The sequence below is a fragment of the Schistocerca cancellata genome, chromosome 1, assembly GCF_023864275.1.
Source record: "Schistocerca cancellata isolate TAMUIC-IGC-003103 chromosome 1, iqSchCanc2.1, whole genome shotgun sequence".
In the NCBI taxonomy this organism is placed as follows: domain Eukaryota; kingdom Metazoa; phylum Arthropoda; class Insecta; order Orthoptera; family Acrididae; genus Schistocerca; species Schistocerca cancellata.
Genome location: NC_064626.1, coordinates 416,277,592 through 416,285,273, shown reverse-complemented (window position 1 = coordinate 416,285,273; position 7,682 = coordinate 416,277,592). Strand labels below are relative to the sequence as shown.

At 47.4% G+C, this 7,682-nt stretch overlaps 1 pseudogene; it reads left to right on the top strand.

Annotated features, from left to right (window-relative positions):
• The first annotated feature begins 6,905 nt into the window (after window positions 1–6,905).
• On the top strand, window positions 6,906–7,398 carry LOC126180456 (60S ribosomal protein L10-like; annotated as a pseudogene).
• Window positions 7,399–7,682: the final 284 nt, after the last annotated feature.

Here is a 7,682-nt window from a genome sequence, read left to right as displayed (position 1 = left end):
GTTTCGCAAGCGTTGCCTGTCCGCTAGTGGCAGTAGCGGCGGTTATCGATATGTAGTAACCGTTGCCCAATCTTTGGGGCAATGTCGTTGTTTTTCCGGGTCGTGTGTGTGAGTGCGCCAGTTCGGTTGGGGACTCAGGAGGAGCCAGGTCCGCGCAGTGCCAGAACACGCCGGGACCGCTGGCAGCACGCGTGGACTGCCGGATGGAAGGGCTGTGGTCACGAGGGTGCACGACCTAGCCGTAAACCGGATCCAGCAAGCTTCAAGATGCGTGCTTTTCAACCCAAGTAGAGAAACCTCCACCATTGCGAAATCTCGCGATTCTCCAGTGACTTGGCTTCGAGTTGCTGCTCGCAGTGTCACTGAGACGAAGAGCAGCGAGTGGAGTGCTTGGGGAAGGCGGATCTGATTGGCTTTCCTTGACTTCTTGTTACTATTTACTGCGTTCAACTTGTTACAATTTGTTAAGTTCAACCAGCGGCAATTTCTCTTGCCTGGTGGTCGCTGCCCTGGGGGTAAGTCTATGTAACGGCAGTGTACGTTTCCTCGCCTTGCCGCTACTGTCTGGTAAGGCGGGTAGTTTTGACAGCTTTCTTAATTGCAAGTCGGTTGGTGATTCTTCTACTCTCGTGGTAGTGATTCCTGTCTCGTTCCGGGCGCTCTAAACACAGTATTCTGGGGATGTAGTGCAGACCGCCGGTTCCGGCTTTGGCGTATTGTTCCATCGTTGCATTTGGTTTATCGGACGTCAGGTAGCTTCAGCAAGATTATCATTACTCATTCGTTAGACTGCCACTAGTCTGAGTTACTATTTGTGAAGTGAATGCAACTCTTGGCTGCCTATCGCATGCGGAAGTGTTTGTTGCTGCGCCTTCTCAGAGGTCGATTCCTGAAGCACCGTCTGTGGTCCCTTGGTTCTTGTAAGACATGTGTGTTCTAAAAGCAGGTCTGATGGCCAGTAGTTCAGTGTAACGCTCGTTGAGCCCACACCTTGTGCGGGTATAATCTGCTTCAGTACACTTTAAGGAACTTATGCACTGGTCCTTGTGTTTTATTATTGTATTATTTATTACAATACCTTGTAATGCCTAAATTAAAGGTTATACATTTCTAGTTAATAGTTTTGGTCGCCTTCTGGAATAAATCTGTCAGTGTAATGTTCAGTGGATTTTAAGGGTTGTGTTACAAAGTTTACCACCATCTTATTTCACCAGTTTGGTGGTCAGTTGCTTGCTTTTTTTATTAACCTTTGCTATTGTATTTGCTGTTTTACAGCAGGTTTCTAAATTTTTTTATATTATTGCCGTTCCTGGCCAGTGAGTCCTTCAGCCGTGATTGTGGTCACTTGCCTTAAAATTCTAATTTGGTATTTGTATTTACGCAATAAGCCTTTAAAACCTTATTTACTTGCCATTCGTGGCGTCTCATGCTTTCTGTTGTGTTTGTGGCTTTTTTTTTTTTTCTTAATGGACTTGTAGTCCGAGGTGATAGGTTGCAATACAGCATCACCGGTCTTTTCCTTTAATATTTCAATACCTGTTATTTGTAAGTTGCTGCGAGTTTTAAATAATTTTTAATTTCTTGCCATTCCTGGAGTGTAAGGCCTTCTGCCCAGATCACAGTGGCTTGCTTTCAAAATATTATCTGTTGTATCCTTATTTAATGGTTATTTGCTAAATTGTAACTCACTGAAAACACTATTATTTACACAGTTGTTTATTCCTTCATTATAGCGTGTGGTATTTTATTTATTGTTGAGTCTGGAATTACTAGTTCAAAATAAATTGTGTAACTGTAAAAGGCAACCAGTAGTAACTGATTACGTCCCCGTCCACAATCGTAGCCGAATCCTGTCTTCCATTGACTACCAGGTTTCAGTAACACCGCACTCCAAAACATCAGAATAGTGGTGTCTCACCTCAGGTCGCCGCGACACTCGCCGGCGACGGTCATTCGAGGGGGAGCAGAACCGGTATTCATCACTGATAACAATGCGACACCATTCATCGACAGTCAGTGCTTCCTGGTGAAGGAGCCTCTCCAAACGCAGTCGTCTTTGTTGTGATCTTAACGGCGGCCTACCCATGGGACAGTAATTCCCTCGTCCAGGTCCTACTGGTCTCTGAGTAATGGCACAGGATGAGACAGAATGTTGCAGCGACTCCGTTATTTGTTTTCGGTTGGCAGGTGCAGGTGTCACGAAGTGCTTGGTTCACAGTACGGCGATGTTCTGAAATTTTGACGAGTATGGCTAATGGTTCAAATGGCTCTGAGCACTATGGGACTTAACAGCTATGGTCATCAGCCCCTAGAACTTAGAACTACTTAAACCTAACTAACCTAAGGACATCACACAACACCCAGTCATCACGAGGCAGAGAAAATCCCTGACCCCGCTGGGAATCGAACCCGGGAACCCGAGCGTGGGAAGCGAGAACGCTACCGCACGACCACGAGCTGCGGACGACGACGAGTATACCTGCCCTTATTTTTCCTTGCAGTCCAACGTAGGGCCAGTGTAGCATTCTAATGCTCTACAAATCTGCATATTGGACGACTCAACTATCTGGCCAAATGGAGACTAACAATGACAGCCTTTTCAAGCTCTGTGAGGTGCTGATAAATCTGTGCCACACAACTACGCGTCATCTCCGTGTCCTCCAGACTGATGAAAGCTTGACTCCTGTTCATGCCCCTTATATATCCTACCAGTCCTGGTAAGAATACTAAACACAAACAGAACTACTGCCCTCTGGTGACCATCCTACCTGTCACAGAGAATTAAAACTCTGATCACTTACATACACTATATGATCAAAAGTATCCGGACAACCCCCAGAAAATAAGTTTTTCATATTAGGTGCATTGTGCTGGCACCTAATACCAGGTACTCCATATCAGCGATCTCAGTAGTCATTAGACATCGTGAGAGAGCAGAATGGGGCGCTCCAAGGAACTCACGGACTTCGAACATGGTCGAGTGATTGGGTGTCACTTGTGTCATACGTCTATAAGCGAGATTTCTACACTCCTATACATCCCTAGGTCCACTGGTTTCGATGTGATAGTGAATTGGAAACTTGAGGGGACACGTAAAGAACAAAATCGTACAGGCTGACCTCGTCTGTTGATTGACAGATGCCGCCGACAGTTGAAGAGAGTCGTAATCTGTAATAGGCACACATCTATCCAGACCATCACACAGGACTTCCGTACTGCATCAGGATCCACTGCAAGTACTATGACATTTAGGCGGAAGGTGAGGAAACTTGGATTTCATGCTCGAGCAGCTGCTCATATACCAAAGATCACGCCGGTAAATGCCAAACGACGCCTCGTTTAGTATAAGGAGCCTAAACGTTAGACGATTGAACAGTGGAAAAACGCTGTGTGGAGTGACGAATCGCGGTACACAATGTGGCGATCCGATGGCAGGGTGTGGGTATGGTGAATGCCCGGTGAACGTGATCTGCCAGCGAGTGTTGTGACAAGAGTAAAATTCGGAGGCGGTGGTGTTATGGTGTGGTCACGTTTTTCACGGAGGGGGCTTGCACTCCTTGTTTTGCGTGTCACTATCACAGCACAGGCCTACATTGATGTTTTAAGCACCTTTTTGCTTCCCCCTGTTGAAGGGCAGTTCAGGGATGGCGATTGCATCTCTCAACACGATCGAGCACCTGTTCATAATACACTGCCTGTGGCGGAGTGGTTACACGAGAATAACACGCCTGTAATGGACTGGCCTGCACAGACTCCTGACCTGAATCCTATAGAACACCTTCGGGATGTTTTGGAATGCCGACTTCGTGCCAGACCTCACCGACCGACATCGATACCTCTCCTCAGTGCAGGAATGGGCTGCCATTCCCCAAGAAACCTTCCAGCACCTGACTGAACGTATGCCTGCGAGAGTAGAAGCTGTCACCAAGGCTGAGGGTGGGGCAACACCATATTGAATTCCAGCATTTCCGACGCCACGAATTTGTAAGTCATTTTCAGCCAATACACATAATGTACCTGCCGATGGTGTATATGTGTACTAAGTTGCATTGAAATCTGACCATATTTTATGGGTGTCGCACTTTTTTTGTTAGGCAGTGTCCTTTAGCTATAGTGTCTTATTCAATGCATACACACCATTGGCAGTTTCTGTGTAATAGGGCCGACAGGAAAAAAAAGTTGGGAGTATAATAAAAGGGTGATAATGGTTTTTATAGACATAGAAAAGGCATATGACTCAGTTGACAGGGAAAGACTCTGGAAAGAACTGAAGAAGATAGATGTAGAAGATGGATACATTAATGTTATAAAGACAATGTACAGAGGCCACAATTGTAGAATTAGAACACCATTGGGGAACTCTGAATACTTCGAAATAAGACAAGGACTTAAGCAAGGAAGTATTCTATCTCCTGCGCTTTTTAATGTTGTGATGGAGGGAATGAATAGGGCAGTTAAAGATATAGTAAAAGAAAAAGACAAAAAGATGATTTTTTGCAGATGATACTGTAATATGGGGTGATAAAGAGGTAGATGTACAGTTACAGCTTGATGCGTGGAAGGAAATAATGAAAAGGTATGGATTAAAAATAAATAAAGATAAGAGTGAAGTAATGGTATTTGGAAGAGAGAAAGGAACCAACGGAAATATTACCTTGAATGGAGAACCCCTCAAAGTGGTAGAAAGTTTCACTTATTTAGGGAGTGAAATATCTAGGGATGGAAGAATAACCAACGAAATTAATAGGAGGTTACAGAAGGGAGGCAATTTCTACCAAACAATAAAACATCTGATTTGGAATAATGAAGTTTCACAAAGAGCAAAACTCCTGATGTATAAGAATTGTTACTTCCCTATTGTCACCTCTGGTGGAGAAACATGGACAATAAAAGAAAGGGACTGGAGCAGGGGAAATGAAATTTCTCAGAGCAGTTAAGGGAAAAACAAGAATGGACAGAGTAAGGAATGTAGAGATTAGAAAGGACCTCAAACAAGAAAGTATGAGAGAAGAAATTGAAAGAAAGAGATTACGAGGGTATGGGCATGTTAAGAGGATGCATGGGCGGAGACTCCCCAAAATTATGGAAGAACTAAAGATGGATGGGAAAAGACCTAGAAGGCGCCCAAGAACACGGCGGAAAATGGGAGTGAGAATATCTGTTGAAAGGAGAGGTGTGACCTGGCAGCAAGTGGAGGAAGAAAAGTGGTGGGAGGACCGAACCAGATAGAGAGGACTCGTCAGCACCCAGACCCGGCAGTAGCTGGAGCGGGATTCGGATATACACTCCTGGAAATGGAAAAAAGAACACATTGCCACCGGTGTGTCAGACCCACCATACTTGCTCCGGACACTGCGAGAGGGCTGTACAAGCAATGATCACACGCACGGCACAGCGGACACACCAGGAACCGCGGTGTTGGCCGTCGAATGGCGCTAGCTGCGCAGCATTTGTGCACCGCCGCCGTCAGTGTCAGCCAGTTTGCCGTGGCATACGGAGCTCCATCGCAGTCTTTAACACTGGTAGCATGCCGCGACAGCGTGGACGTGAACCGTATGTGCAGTTGACGGACTTTGAGCGAGGGCGTATAGTGGGCATGCGGGAGGCCGGGTGGACGTACCGCCGAATTGCTCAACACGTGGGGCGTGAGGTCTCCACAGTACATCGATGTTGTCGCCAGTGGTCGGCGGAAGGTGCACGTGCCCGTCGACCTGGGACCGGACCGCAGCGACGCACGGATGCACGCCAAGACCGTAGGATCCTACGCAGTGCTGTAGGGGACCGCACCGCCACTTCCCAGCAAATTAGGGACACTGTTGCTCCTGGGGTATCGGCGAGGACCATTCGCAACCGTCTCCATGAAGCTGGGCTACGGTCCCGCACACCGTTAGGCCGTCTTCCGCTCACGCCCCAACATCGTGCAGCCCGCCTCCAGTGGTGTCGCGACAGGCGTGAATGGAGGGACGAATGGAGACGTGTCGTCTTCAGCGATGAGAGTCGCTTCTGCCTTGGTGCCAACGATGGTCGTATGCGTGTTTGGCGCCGTGCAGGTGAGCGCCACAATCAGGACTGCATACGACCGAGGCACACAGGGCCAACACCCGGCATCATGGTGTGGGGAGCGATCTCCTACACTGGCCGTACACCACTGGTGATCGTCGAGGGGACACTGGTACACTGGTACACTGCACACTGGTGCACGGTACATCCAAACCGTCATCGAACCCATCGTTCTACCATTCCTAGACCGGCAAGGGAACTTGCTGTTCCAACAGGACAATGCACGTCCGCATGTATCCCGTGCCACCCAACGTGCTCTAGAAGGTGTAAGTCAACTACCCTGGCCAGCAAGCTCTCCGGATCTGTCCCCCATTGAGCATGTTTGGGACTGGATGAAGCGTCGCCTCACGCGGTCTGCACGTCCAGCACGAACGCTGGTCCAACTGAGGCGCCAGGTGGAAATGGCATGGCAAGCCGTTCCACAGGACTACATCCAGCATCTCTACGATCGTCTCCATGGGAGAATAGCAGCCAGCATTGCTGCGAAAGGTGGATATACACTGTACTAGTGCCGACATTGTGCATGCTCTGTTGCCTGTGTCTATGTGCCTGTGGTTCTGTCAGTGTGATCATGTGATGTATCTGACCCCAGGAATGTGTCAATAAAGTTTCCCCTTCCTGGGACAATGAATTCACGGTGTTCTTATTTCAATTTCCAGGAGTGTAGATAGATAGAGGGCCAATTTCATTGTTGCTCCCTGGCTCAGTGTTAGCGTGATGTGGCACAATGGTAAGGCACTGGTCTTACAGGAGAAAGTATGCTGGATCACAACCCCACTTGTTTGTCCACAATTTCATTATCGTTATTTCTCATCTGTGGGGACGCATGACTGTCGGTGATCAAGATGATCGGTGACGATCGAAATGCTATTGTTCATAACAATCCGTATCCAAAGTCAAACGTCTGAAAAGATGTTCCTGATCTACAAATCAGAATATCTGACATGGGAAAGAAAAAGGAAGGGCTGAAGACGTCAGACTGCGTGTGGAAATGAACACCTGTCCTGAGAAGCAGTTGAAGCAGGTAGGAAATTTGCAAATAAGTTCAAGGTCAAAAACTATGCTAAAGACCCATTTCAAATTCAAAAGTGGCTTCATCCTTTCCACATTATTCATAGTCTCCTTACTGGAAGGTGTAGTGCTTTTAGGAAACCTCAGGGTACTGATGGATAAAGTAAGAATTGGACAGCCAGTAATGAGTTTGAGGGGAAGTGACAGTCAAAGGGCTGCTGTGACTGAGTCCTCTGGCGTGCCAAATTTAAATTCCCTGGTCGCAGGAAGATCTACGCTTCCAAAGAGTGGGGCTGCAGTAAGTATAGGCGTGAGGTCTATGAATAACTGAGATTCAGGACGACTTGTCAGTTGCGGATGTGATCTGAAATATGGCACTATAGCGCAATGCTTCGCTTAGCCTATTGGTCGTGTCCCATGGCAGACTTAGCAGAAATGCGTCACAGCATGGTGTCGCAAGAAACCGCAGGGAGATAAACCAGTATGTGAGATAATCCAGAAGTCACCACCCAGGCCTCCTGAAACTCGAAGCTGCTACACTGTCATGGCACAGCCCTGTTTGGTATACCGCTCACACAGCAGAAAGATTGCGACACTGAGGTGGTGATGTC